We start from the raw sequence: 15117 nt of genomic DNA on the forward strand, positions 1-15117 counted from the left end.
TAGCAAAATTGAATTAAATTATTCGCAATGTGCCAGTTACTTGCAGTCGTATCACGTCTACCTCTACGTGATTACTCAGCTATTTACAATAAAGTGCCTGGCAGAGGGTTCAATGAACCAACCTCATGCTGTCTCTCTACCGTTCCACTCTCGAACGGCACGCGGGAAAAACGAGCACTTAAATTTTTCCGTGTGAGCCCTGATTTCTCTTATTTTATCGTGATGATCAATTCTCCCTATGTAGGTGGCTGCCAACAGAATGTTTTCGCAATCAGAGAAGAAAACTGGTGACTGAAATTTCATGAGAAGATCCCGTCGCAACGAAAAACGTATTTGTTTTAATGATTGCCACCCCAATTCACGTATCATTTCTGTGACACTATCTCCCCTATTTCACGATAATACAAAACGAGCTGTCCTTCTTTGTACTTTTTCGATGTCATCCGTCAGTCCCACCTGATGCGTATCCCACACCGCACAGCAGTACTCCAGAATAGGGCCGACAAGCGCAGTGTAAGCAGTCAAATGTCGAGGTCCACAGCACACATGTGCTTCTTAACTTTATAGATTAGTGTCTTCAAACTTCTCGAATGCCAGATCCGGGACCCAAAGACACAAATAATTCAGTAACGCAATAATTATATTGAATAACTATAATAACGGTAATGATAGTACTGTAAAGGCGGTCAGCATATAATCTTAACCTATTTAGAGTAACAGCAGTGGCTACAAATTAATAATAACTGCAACACTAACAATAATATTCATAGCAAATATAATGGTTGTAGAATATGGTACTGAGAAGAAAAGAGTACAAAACTGAGAGGGTATGACAGTGCGACGTCTAATAGAGAAATCCATATAGACTAGGCACATTTGCAAATGGGGAAGATGTTGTGGGGAAACTAGAGTACTTAGTTACTGTGAGATGATTAATACGTTGAAAACAAGAATAAACATTGTTTTCTAAGAGAAAGGTTATCTGACGCTAGGAATGTTAGTTCTCTGACAAAATGAAGGATACCAATCCAGAGTCGGAATACAACTACCAAAAAGGCTTCACTGACGGCGGCTGTGTGGTGCAGTGTAACAGAAAATACATTGCCCTGGTGGAGACATGCGCTTCTACTACGCTGCACAGATGTGAATGTTGCGGTCAAGGAAGAAACAGGAGGCACCGTATACGCTGAGCAGACAGTGAAGCAGTGTGCGTACAATTTACTTACGTGTCTGCACTTTAGCCAGGAGTGCGATGTATAATTCATTTTCCACCTGCACGCAACCGTGCAGAATTACTGTCTCTAGATACGGGGTCCTGGGTCCTGGGTTCGATTCTCAGCCAGGTCGGAGGTTTTGCTCGGTAGAAGACAGGATGTTCATGTTGTCACCGTTTCATCTCATTTTCTTCACAAAGACTTGTAAGCCAACGAGTCGGCAACAAATAAGAAAACTTGTATGAATCCCCCGAACAGCTCCAACGAAGCCTATGACGTTATTCACTTTCGTAGAAGTGTTTGGAAAAAGCGACAAAAGCTAATTCATGTATAATGTACCAACCATATTTTGTCGTAAATGTGCAAAGTTAGAAAAGGGACTGCAGCAGTGCTAGCCGCAGACGAATGCAAGTGTTGTACTTCATGGAATATAACATAGTCATTGCGCTGTTTCCAGGGGGGCCAACGGCAGTACTCAAGCATTAAGGTGACAAAAGCGTTTCTGCACCGGCGGCTGCCAAAGTGTTTAATGTAAGTTCTAAAAGCCTAGCACGGGCTAAACACGCACAGTGCGGAAGAGCATATACAGGGTGGTCCACTGATAGTGATCGGGCCAAATATCCCACGAAATAAGCATCAAACGAAAGAACTACAAAGAACGAAACTCGTCTAGCTTGAAGGGGGAAACCAGAGTGCGCTATGGTAGGCTTGCTAGATGGCGCTGCCATAGGTCAAACGGATATCAACTGCTTTTTCTTAAATAGGAACCCCCATTTTTTATTACATATTCGTATAGTACGTAAAGAAATATGAATGTTTTAGTTGCACCACTATTTTCGCTTTGCGATACATAGCGCTGTAACAGTCACAAACGTGTAAGTACGTGATATCACGTAACATTCCGCCAGTGCGGACGGTATTTGCTTCGTGATACATTACCCGTGTTAAAATGGACCGTTTACCAATTGCGGAAAAGGTCGATATCGTGTTGATGTATGGCTATTGTGATCAAAATGCCCAACGGGCGTGTGCTATGTATGCTGCTCGGTGCCCTGGACGACATCATCAAAGTGTCCGGACCGTTCGCCGGATAGTTACCTTATTTAAGGAAACAGGACGTGTTCAACCACGACCTGCAACAAATGATGATGCCCGAGTTGGTGTTTTAGCTGCTGTCGCGGCTAATCCGCACATCGGTAGCAGACAAATTGCGCGAGAATCGGGAATCTCAAAAACGTCGGTGTTCAGAATGATACATCAACGTCGATTGCACCCGTACCATATTTCTATGCACCAGGAATTGCGTGGCGATGACTTTGACCGTAGTGTACAGTTCTGCCACTGGGCACAAGAGAAATTACGAGACGATGATAGATTTTTTGCACGCGTTCTATTTAGCGACGAAGCGTCATTCACCAATACCGGTAACGTAAACCGGCATAATATGCACTATTGGGCAACGGAAAATCCACGATGGCTGCGACAAGTGGAAAATCAGCGACCTTGGCGGGTTAATGTATGGTGCGGCATAATGGGAGGAAGGATAAATGGTTCAAATGGCTCTGAGCACTATGGGACTCAACTGCTGTGGTCATTAGTCCCCTAGAACTTAGAACTACTTAAACCTAACTAACCTAAGGACATCACACACATCCATGCCCGAGGCAGGATTCGAACCTGCGACCGTAGCAGTCGCACGGTTCCGGACTGCGCGCCTAGAACCACGAGACCACCGCGGCCGGCGGAGGAAGGGTAACTGGCCCTATTTTATCGATGGCAATATGAACGGTGCAATGTATGCTGATTTCCTACGCAATGTTCTACCGATGTTACTACAAGATGTTTCCCTGCATGGCAGAATAGCGATATACTTCCAGCATGATGGATGTCCGGCACATAGCTCGCGTGTGGTTGAAGCGGTATTGAATAGCATATTTCATGACAGGTGGACTGGTCGTCGAGGCAACATACCATGGCCCACGCGTTCACCGGATCTGACGTCTCCGGATTTCTTTCTGTGGGAAAAGTTGTAGAATATTTGCCATCGTGATCCACCGACAACGCCTGACAACATGCGACAGCGCATTGTAAATGCATGTGCGAACATTACGGAAGGCGAACTACTCGTTGCTGAGAGGAATGTCGTTACACGCATTGCCAAATGCATTGATGTTGACAGACATCATTTTGAGCATTTATTGCATTAATGTGGTATTTACAGTTAATCACACTGTAACAGCATGCGTTCTCAGAAATGATAAGTTCACAAAGGTACATGTATCACATTGGAACAACCGAAATAAAATGTTCAAACGTACCTACATTCTGTATTTTAATTTAAAAAACCTACCTGTTACCAACTGTTCGTCTAAAATTGTGAGCCATATGTTTGTGACTATTACATCGCCATCTATGACAAAGCGAAAAAAGTTGTCCAACTAAAACATTCATACTTCTTTACGTACTACACGAATCTGTAAGAAAAATGGGGGTTCCTATTTAAGAAAACGCAGCTGATATCCGTTTGACCAATGCCAGGGCCGGCCGGAGTGGCCGTGCGGTTCTAGGCGCTACAGTGTGGAATTGAGCGACCGCTTCGGTCACAGGTTCGAATCCTGCCTCGGGCATGGATGTGTGTGATGTCCTTAGGTTAGTTAGGTTTAATTACTTCTAAGTTCTAGGCCACTGATGACCTCAGAAGTTAAGTCGCATAGTGCTCAGAGCCATTTGAACCAATGCCAGGGCCATCTAGAGGGCCAACCATAGCACCATCTGGTTTCGCCCTTCAAGCTAGACAAGTTTCGTTCTTTGTAGTTTTCTTGTTTGACGCTTATTTCGTGAGATATTTGGCCCGGTCACGACCAATGGACCACCCTGTATACCCAAGCCATCTGCGTTAAGAGCACTTATGTTAGTACCTCAGCTCTACCACTATAGCGGTTGTGTCGCCTGGCCACCATATGGGATGCAGGTCGAAGACCGGAGTTTGTATCTGCGACGTGGCATCCCTAGGCCATTTAATCCTGGAGCTGCCGCCACAGCAGGCCAATGCCGGCCCAGGGTTGCAGCATTGATCTCCAACACGGGGTCAGTGGGTTGCTGCCTCCTAGGTCAACTGCTTTCTTACCCTTGTAAGATGTCGTGGTCTCCTGACCTTCATTGCTTACATATTCCACCCTCACAATCATATTCCGCACATCAAGATGCTTCATTCGAACTAAAACTCAATAAGATTAAAGTCCATGTTGTATGAATTCATGTAAACGAAATTCAAATAACAAATAAATTGCAAGTGCGCACCAAGTTTGAAATACTCAAGGCTGGCATACACACACACACACACACACATTCAAGACACAACAGTTACAAAAGCTTTTAGCTCAGGAGAGGCAAACCGCATGCCAGGAGGCCGGTCCCTTCAGAGAATGAGTCAACCTATCTATGTCAGCCAGCAATCGCCTGTAGAGCAGACAGCGTTTGCCTGAGTGAAAGGGAGAACGACCCCGTGTTCGGCTTAAAAGTAAATTCTGCTACATTGTGTGGGAGTGCCCTGCCTATGCATTCTTTACAAACACAGCACATAGTTTCAGAGGTTTTCGCAGGGAGACAGCAAACGCCAAACGCCGATGCTACAGATTTCCGGATTGGTCGCCTTAAACGAAATGTCATTCTCCCATTTTAGAAGAGCAATGCTGATTGGCAGACGATATTACTGTCGCCTTGAGCTGAAGGAGTAATGGAAGAGACTGAAAGATATACCCCTTCATGTCTGACGTGGAGAGGGACCATTCCGTTGTCACTCTTGGAGCGAGAACACGTAACGAGAGTGTGTGCGCTCATACATGTACACAAAGAACGAGGAACAAGTCTCCCCTCAGTACTTCACTGGGAGAGAGCACCTCTGTTGAGAGCGAATCGAAGTGTGACTCTATATTGAGTCCTTGGGATTAAGCGTTGTTCACTGTGTTGGCCACGACACTTATTGTGCGGTGTGGACGGACAGAGTTATTGTTAAACGCCTGTGAGCGAATTTTTGAGTGGCATCACGGTGGACTGATTATCTGACCGGTGTACCACGCCAATATTTAGAGTAGGGGCGAACAGGAATGCTTGACTTCATCAAGGCATAGGGAGAGTATGATTGGCGAAGGTCAATTCAGATAGAACGAGAGTTATCTTTTTTGTCAGCAGCGAGCGGCGCAGACAGCAGTCATTGCAGCTTACAGTATTGTGCGCTACAGCTCTTGTGAGCCCCATATTTCCCCCACAACAGTACACTTCACTGCATTTCACACGCGACAGCCCCGACCGTACCTAGCAACATTCTAACGGATAATTATTCAAGTTGAGTAGGTGCGGCTGCGAGCCATTCTGGCAAGTCAATAACAATCTTAAACTTTGTATAGAAATTTCATTAGCGAATCCTATCCTTAAGAGGTAACTTCACATTCCGAAAAGAATCCGGAAATATTTTGTGCAGTTCATAACTAAAAGTGCCATTGTTATTTCTCAGAATTTTTGCAAAAAATTAAATTATTTTCGTTAGTTTCATGTTTTTCTTACACTAACTAGCATTACTCCAGTATCCAAGTACCCCACTAGTTACGTAAGAAATTTTGTGAATTTTTGTGTCATTTCCTTACAGCAGACGACTCCAGATGATATTTATTGCTTAAAGTTTTTCAGGCATTTCTATTTAGAACGCTAGGATCGTCTGTTTGACTTCTGTAGTAGTGTGGGGCTGGAAATTGCATCTTGCAGGAGCCACAGGGTAAAGGGTACATCTCAGATTAATCCGTTGCACAGGATGACAGAATAGCATCCAACGTCTCTCACACCCTGTAGACAGGCGAAGCGAGAAATGCGTTACCACCAGCACGACGGGCCTCACAGAGGCCACTGAGCACAAAGTTGCGCCATGAGGGAACGACCGACTGTCAGGAACCCTGGGTATCAGAAACACGAGAGGGAGCAGAATTCATAGGCCCATCCCGCTTTGGGTTTGGCAAGATGCATTAATAAAAAGTAGTAAGTGCAGTGAAATGAATACCCCTAGCTTCATACAGGCGTTGATCTAAGTCAACGGCACAGTTGAAAATGTGTGCCATGACTGGGACTCGAACCCTGGATCTCCTGCTTACATGGCAGATGCTCTGCCCATTTTTTTTTTTTCTTTAACGTTGTGTTTGGTCGTTGTGGACGTCACATAACATCTGGTCAAGTTCGCTTGTTGATCCACTCAGTTTTTTTATTACAGAGGCCAACCAGCTCTCTGACCAAACACGCTGAGCTACCATGCCAGCTGATCCATCTTAGCCACTGTGGACACCGAGGATAGTGCGACTGCAGGGACTTATCTCTGGCACGCCTACCGTAGTAAGTATTTGCAGACTGTTTCTCTGGCAATACCTAGCCTCCATCAAACATACCCAGTATCATGAACAGTATCCTGATACCCCCACATGACACTTTTTATCAGGAACTTATGTAGGCTACATTTTTTTCCGTCATGAAGCTCTGTAGGTGTAGTGATACGTCCTCGAATCAATTAGGACGGCATTTTTGCGAGTTTTTTTTATTTTTGGTAATCATCTACCTGATATGTTTCAGGTAACCAACTGTTTCATCTTTAACAGTAATATCGTAGTATCAGCTAACACAGAACCGAAATACTGAACTGCCAAAACTCACAGGAAGCAATGTGTCTTTGAAAGATGTTCATTGTATGACGCCCGAATTTTGCACCTACGTTCCGCGTACGGCGAGCGTAAAGACACTACATCTGGGTTCCCGTTATAGGCAGGTGTCTAGTGAACGCAGAAGTATGTTGCAAATAGACAGGCTTTGAATGTGGAACGATAATCCGTGCAAGGCGCGTGGGTCATCGTAAATCGGAGTTTACTCCAGAATTCGGGTGTCCGATGTCTACAGCGCCTAGCGTGGATTTTCAGTTACGACGACACAGTATTTCCAGACACCACATGACGATCGCACGTGTTAGACAAACGGACGTCTCGTCTTCTCCGAGGAGCCACACGAGGCGAACGGTGGTCTACCGTGAGTCGGATCGTCGCCAATTGGAGCGTGGAACGTGAGGAAACCATTTCTTCCAAGACTGTACGGAGACAAATACACTGCGTGGGCTTCAGGAGCCAACGACTGACGTAACATCCAGTGCCTAGTGGTGGCCTATGAAGAAACAGTGTACATTTTATTTACCAGCAAAAGACCGAGGAAACTCCATCGTTCAACTTGCGAAGTGTCAATCAAGCTGCCCCTTCCTTCTGGAGTGGTGTAATGATCATCAGCTATGGTCTTGAGAGATAGATCGCTCGCCCAACAACTTGGATATTCAATTGACGCTATTAAAAAGAAGCGTGACCCTAGAATTAGCCCTTGGGTTTTGATACGCACATAACTTAGTATTAATAAACCGCAAAGAAAAGGACTTCAGTAGCTATGAAAACAAAAGCTTGACTCAAGTTTTTGCCACAAAATGTCCAGTGTGAACACATTAATGAGGAAATGACATAGAATTTAGTTGAGCACACGACACACAGCATCTAAAGGAAACCTGAAATTGAACTACACCTCCGGAAAAAAATGCAACACGCTAAAGGAAAGGTCATTTTATTGACAGGTGATGTGACAGGTGTTCACCATTATAGGTGTACACTATTGTGGTGTGCGTACTGTAAGACCTTCGGTACACACGCCATCAGATTATACTACTTGTCACTCTAACGAAGTAGGCGAGTGTCAGCAATATGTCTCGTGGTCTTATCGTGGCGTGTTTATCTTCTGCTGTTAGGTCAGACGATAGAAATGCCACTTGCACGCTTAGAGTAGCAGATTGATGGTGACCAACTTTAAACAGAACTTGATTAATTTTCACACACATTTATTAAAATAATAAAAAAGCATAGACATTACGTAATTTGATTCTGGATGCTGTTTACAATTGACACTCTGAAGTTCCTTTGGCCTTGGTACGTTGATCTTATCCTCACATATATCTGATACTTGACAAAGTGTCTATTCATTTATCTTCATGGCTATGTACAGGAATATGGTAATCTTATTAGGCACAGACTGAAACTTGACTATAGACTGGTGCAGACTAATGCAGACTCGTACAGACTGGTGCAGACAAATGCAGACTGGTACAGACTAATGTAGACTGATACAGTCAGGTGCAGATAAATGCAGACTAATGCAGACTGACTAATCAGAGGTCTGTACACTCATTATAATACCTCAGGCGTTCAGGTAGCACTGCACGAGTGTGATCCACGTGGAGAAAAGGTTCTACTTAGCAGCAATCTCATTGGCTGCGTTACATATTAATATGTGGATCGGTGGAAGCAGAATTTGGTCCGTCTCTAAGGCAGCGCCATCTCGTAGTGCAGAGACGGACGAGTGCTGTGCCTGCGCTGTTGTGCTTAGTGGGGCGCGATCTAGTGGGAAAGTTGTGTACGCGCTGACTATGCGGAACTATGTACACAACAACTATATCAAATTCAGACCAATTGAAACTTACTGGAACCAGGTTGGTAGGTACTCACAGAGCGCACAAGATAAAGGAAACATGAATGAGATGTGTGCAGCTCGCATTCTTGCCGTTCTTGACTTGGCATCTTGTAATAGCGGTAGGGGCATCTCGTTTCCTTCTTGTGTTAATGGCGCCACTGATTTTGCTAGTATTGTTTGTCTGCGAGTGGCAGCAGCAGCGGTTATCGATAGCCAGTACTGTGGTACAATCTTTGGTGTGACATCTTGTATTTCCGGGCCGTCGTGTGCGTCAGTCAGTTTGGCTTCGGACGGAGCAGCGAGGTCTGCAGTGCGAGGGCAGGCTGGGACAGCTGATGGTATGCAGGCATTGTCGGATCGCGGGGCTGTAGTCGACGACAAAACACAGGATGTTTGAAGTTGAGTGAACCTTATCTGGTAGTGAAACCTCCACTGTTTCAGATCTTGCTGTTGTTTGCGTGTTGCTGCTCCCAGGGTCGGTGAGACTGACTGCAACAAGTGGAGCCTGTCAGTTTGGTGGAAGCTATTAGCCTCCTTCTACAGCTCGATATTAGTTTGAATTTGGTTTTGTTATTGGTGAAGTGCAACCAGCGCTGTCTTACTGCCTAGTGGGCGCTGACGCCCCAGTTACCTGGCCTGGAGGTTAGCGTAACTTCCGGCAGAGTACTTTTCCTCGTCTTGCCTATGCTGTTCAGCACGGCGTGTAATTTGACAGCTTCCTTGATTGGGGTATGGATAATTGTTTTCCTTGTCTACCTTGGTTATAATGGTTCCTTCTGCCTTTTGGTGTTTTAAACACTGGATTCTGGAGACGCAGTGCTATCTATCACTTCGCCCTCGCCTGAATTATTCCATCGTCGTACTGGTTATCTGGCGTTAGGTGGATTTGGTAAGAGGGTTGATCGGCGTTTAAACCGTCTCTAACTTGAGTTGCCCTCCTTAGGTGAACATTACTCTTGGCTGCCAGTGTCACCGCTTGCACAGCTGTAGTGACTTTCCTCAGCTCGATCGGTGGAGCACTGTCTGTGGATCACTCCGTCTTACATGGTAAAGTTGTTATAATTGTTTAAAATTCACCTTAGTGTTGTAACATGTAATTGCCTTCTTCACCTGTAAATCAGGCTTTCAGCCATTAATTGTTTGTAACATTGCTTGTGGCCTTCATCCGACAAATAATTTGCAGTGCGTTCTTAATAAGGCCTTCAGCCGTTACTATTGCTTGTTACGGTTTCTTGACTGTTTAAGAAGAAAATATCTTAGTATTGGTTAAAGTGTAACTGTTTTCCTCACTTGTAAATCAGGCCTTCAGCTTTTGAGTATTCCCAAGTTGCTTGTGGCCTTCAGCCGACAAATAATTTTGAATTCTTTCTTAGTAAGGCCTTCAGCCGTCAGTGTAGTAAACTCCTTTAAAATGATCGTTGAAAATTATTTCTTCAAATAAAGTGTATTTACTGTAGCCAACGGTAGATGATTACGGCTGCATCCACAATCGTTATCCTGCCTCTCCCTGATACTAGGTCTCAATGAAATTGAGCTACACCATAGGAAAAAATGCAACACGCTAAAGGAAAGGTCATTTTATTGACAGGTGATGTGACGGGTGTTCACCACTATAGGAGCACATGATACGAAATTCAGACCAAATGAAACATACATGTCACAGTAAAAGGTGCCCAAGCAGTGACATCAGTATACAGTCATACCCCTCTGCCGGCAACGCAGGCGCGTATTCGCATATGCAAACGATCATAAGGGTATCGAATGACAATCTGCGACAGATTGTCCCCAGAACCTCGAACCTTTTGGTCGTTTCGGCAATGGTCCTTGCAGGTTCTGTAAAATGCATAAATTCTCCCTTCGCCATGTCCCATACGTGTTCAATCGGTGAGAGATCGGGTGATTTTGTAGGTCAGGACAGTTGTTGTACACCGTAAAGAGCACGTTGTGTCGTAACAGCCACATGTGCAACGTCCTACTGGAAAAGCATGTTAGTTTCCTATCAAAGAAATGGCAGTAACACGGCCTGTGCAATATAGCGGGCAATGGTTAATTTACTCTGCAGGAACAGCAAATGTGAGAGCGAGTTGTAAGCGCTGACCCCACACCATAAAGCCTGCGGTCGGACATGAGTCGTCGGCGAATGCACTCGGGAATAGCAGCTCACCGTGGCGTCGCCGTACGCGTGTATGCCCAGCACTCCCTTACACACACCACTGAAGACAACAGAGTGCCATTCCACCCTCCAGTTTCCCTTTCACGGCACCCGAGTAGCCATGCTTGGCGATTTCATAGTGTCAGTGGCAGCCTGTCGAGAGGCACACATGATCTTAATCCTCCTGCAAGTAGAAGGTTCTCAGTAGTCCTATATGTGTCGATACTAAGATGTGACTGTACTACGCAGACCACCCGTACATGGTCTACACCACGATACATTGCGCCCATACATGCAGGCAACCCATCGATTCGTCCAAGCATCAACAAAGCATCACTGTCCAAATGGGTGAAGTACTTCAACTGGCGTGTGTATTCACTGTTGCGACATAGTTGTACCGCAGAGTGAAAGTGGCAGACACTGTTCACCTCTAAACTCAGCACTGTTACTGCCTGCAGAGTCAAAAAAGAATGTGCACAGACAGGCTACCAGAGCACCAACTGGTCACCAATAAATCAGTAACAGTACAATCGCTGAGTATGAAAATATTATACGCAGATGCCATTCAACACACTCCTTCTGTTAAATCCAGCCTAGTCGTCAATTATTATGCCTCCCTGCTCGTCGTCATATATGTGATGTATAGGAAACTTGTAAATGACCTGGAAGAGCAGTTGAACGGAATGTACAGTGTCTTGAAAGGCGGATATAAGATGAACATCAAAAAAATCAAAACGAGGATAATGGAATGTAGTCTAATTAAATCAGGTGATACTAAGGGAATTAGATTAGGAAATGAGACACTTAAAGTAGTAGATGAGTTTTGCTATTTGGGGAGCAAAATAACTGATGATGGCCGAAGTAGAGAGGATATAAAATGTAGAGTAGCAATGGCAAGAAAAACGTTTCTGAAGAAGAGAAATTTGTTAACACAGAGTATAGATTTAAATGTCAGGAAGTCGTTTCTGAAAGTAATTGTATGGAGTGTAGCTATGTATGGATGTGAAACATGGACACCACATAATTTAGACAAGAAGAGAATAGAAGCTTTCGAAATGTGGTGCTACAGAAGAATGCTGAAGATTAGATGGGTAGATCACGTAATTAATGAGGAGGTACTGAATAGAATTGACGAGAAGAGAAATTTGTGGCACAACTTGACTAGAAGAAGGGATCGTTTAGTAGGACACATTCTGCGGCATCAAGGGATCACCAGTTTAGTGATGGAGGGAAGCGTGGAGGGTAAAAATCGTAGAGGAAGACTAAGAGATGAATACTCTAAGAAGATTCAGAAGGATGTAGGTTGCAGTAGTTACTCGGAGATGAAGATGCTTGCACAGGATAGAGTAGCATGGAGAGCTGCATCAGACCAGTCTCTGGACTGAAGACCACAACAACAACACGGGAAACTTGCTTTCTCGGATCGCTAGACAACATTCAAACAGATTGTATTAATGAGTTTAATTACAAATGGAAAGATTACAATACTTAATTTTGCGAATTACACTGATGTGTGGCAAGCAAAGGGCGAAATGCAAAATAGGCAATGTTCTTCAGTATAGAGAATTCCCAAGTCCATATTACATAGTTTGTACAAGCAATGTAGTTAGTGTCAATGCTTCTACAGAACTCGCCAATCTTGAAGCCACTCTTTAACTGGGCTGTGACCATTCCGGCGCGCCCCTAATGTCCCCTTTGCATAGGAGCAGCTGTTGTTGCGTTGTCTTTCTGGAGAGGGGTCGGTCAGCGTGCTATTGGCTGACTTCTTCTCACAGGCATCTCTTCTCTGTCGTTCCTGACTGGCGTGCCGGCACTTGACTTTACGCCGTAACCCCTTCAGAGTGTATCCTTTAACCGGCATTGTGTAATAATTGCTGGTATGTTTGGCAAATTTGTCTGACAAGGAAATGGGGTCGGTGGTAATCAACTTCTTAACATATTAATACGGCATGACATAACCGTGGGACAATGGCAGTGATTGTGCGATTGTACCAGAAAGAGAAATGAAATTACTTGCAACCATGCCTGTCCACCTGGTCTACGTGTATTTACTGAAAATGGAATATCCCTAAATTCGTGTCGTCCTAACCAGCCAACGCCGTTATTCTTTATTAAAATATTTTTTGTGTGTAGGCAAACAGATCGTGAATGGTGCAGATGTATGATAATGGGACTCTTCTGCCAATTCACACTGCCTCACCAGCATCAAAAATTTCTGCAAGTGTCTTTTTCGTCTCTACGCCGCTAAGTGAAGTTAGAATTCGTCTGCTGTGCATCCTCTGCTCGGAGTTCGTGTCTGAAAATCGCTCACTAATGAGAAAAAGTTTGCCCAGCTGTGACGAAAAAGCGTGTAAAAGTCATTTTCCAGTCGGCCTGCTTTCTACCTACGCTGTTCCGAGAATTTCGGACTAGTGAGCCAATATCATCGACTCGCCTCTTTATTCCACCTACACACCGTCTTTTTACACAAAAAATTCAGAAAACAGCTTCTGTCCTCCCACTCTGTTTTTAACAATTCGCAAAGCATTTCTTTCTTGTCCGTGGGTGGAAAAAAAGTCTCCCTTACTACAGGGTGTTGGTGTCTGTTCGTCACAACGCGCTTTCACCAAGCGCTGAAAAACTGGAAAGGAGTGTGAATAGTTAGGCTGCTTTCGGGAGTGGCAGCAAATATCGATCTGTTCCAAATGAGTGCTCCTTCCACTGCCTTTTGAGAACTCACTGGGCAAGGTATAATGCCCTCTGCTGAAAGCGCTTTGACGGAAGGGCCTAGCTGTAAAATGGACTTTTACCTGTTTGGGTGAGTGTTCACAGGTCGCCGTTTCTTAGTGTTCTACTGACATCTCGCATTGTGCATTGTTTTCTGAAGGACAAGCGAAAGCTTTGCTATGGACGCTTGAACGTCACCAAGCAAAAACATTATGGGCCGGCAGCGCACCTACGACGTCTGGCTGTGGTTATACACACTTCGTCTGGTCGTATCGAGTACTGGTATCTTTGGTGTCACAACGTATGTATATTTTACTCCTTACTTAATTGCTGGTTTCTGCAACTTTCCGAGATGAGCGCGCTTTTTCTCTAGAAGAGAAGATTGTCTTGCGGAATAATAATAACAATACACCAGTGTTAGTTGCTGCTGTGCAGCACACTTCTTTCTAACACTGGAACTCAGCCGATCCGGTTAGCAGTGATTGGCTTACCTTTATATCTTTGACTATGTACATAACTAAGGTTAAGCCGCCGCCCATCCAGACGGAGTGCGTGGCAAATACACCACTGGCCATTAAAATTGCTACACCACGAAGATAACGTGCTACAGGGCGAAATTTAACCGACAGGAAGAAGATGCTGTGATATGCAAAATAGGCTTTTTAGAGCTTTCACACAAGGTTGGCGCCGGTGGCGACACCTACAACGTGCTGACATGAGGAAAGTTTCCAACCGATTTCTCATACACAAACAACAGTTGGCCGGCGTTGCCTGGTGAAACGTTGTTGCGATGCCTCGTGTAAGGAGGAGAAATGCCTACCATCACGTTTCCGACTTTGATAAAGGTCGGATTGTAGCCTATCGCGATTGTGGCTTATCGTATCGTGACATAGCTGATCGCGTTGGTCGAGATCCAATGACTGTTAGCAGAATAAGGAATCGGTGGGTTCAGGAGGGTACTACGGATCGCCGCGCTGGATCCCAACGGCCTCGTATCACTAGCAATCGGATTGTCAGGCATCTTATCCGCATGGCTGTAACGGATCGTGCAAGCACGTCTCGATCCCTGAGTCAACAGATGGGGACGTTTGCAAGACAACAACCATCTGCACCAACAGTTCGACGACGTTTGCAGCAGCATGGTCTATCAGCTCGGAGACCATGGCTGCGGTTACCCTTGACGCTGCACCACAGACAGGAGCGCCTACGATGGTGTATTCAACGACGAACCTGTGTGCACGAATGGCAAAACGTCATTTTTTCGGATGAATCCAGGTTCTGTTTACAGCATCATGATGATCACATCCGTGTTTGGCGACATCGCGGTGAACGCACGTTGGAAGCGTGTATTCGTCATCGTCATACTGGCGTATCACCCGGCGTGATGTTATGGGATGCCATTGGTTACACGTCTCGGTCGCCTGTTGTTCGCATTGACAGCACTTTGAACAGAGGACGTTACATTTCAAATGTGTTACGACCCGTGGCTCTACCCTTCATTCGATCCCTGCGAAA

The sequence above is a fragment of the Schistocerca americana genome, chromosome 4, assembly GCF_021461395.2.
Source record: "Schistocerca americana isolate TAMUIC-IGC-003095 chromosome 4, iqSchAmer2.1, whole genome shotgun sequence".
Lineage (NCBI taxonomy): Eukaryota > Metazoa > Arthropoda > Insecta > Orthoptera > Acrididae > Schistocerca > Schistocerca americana.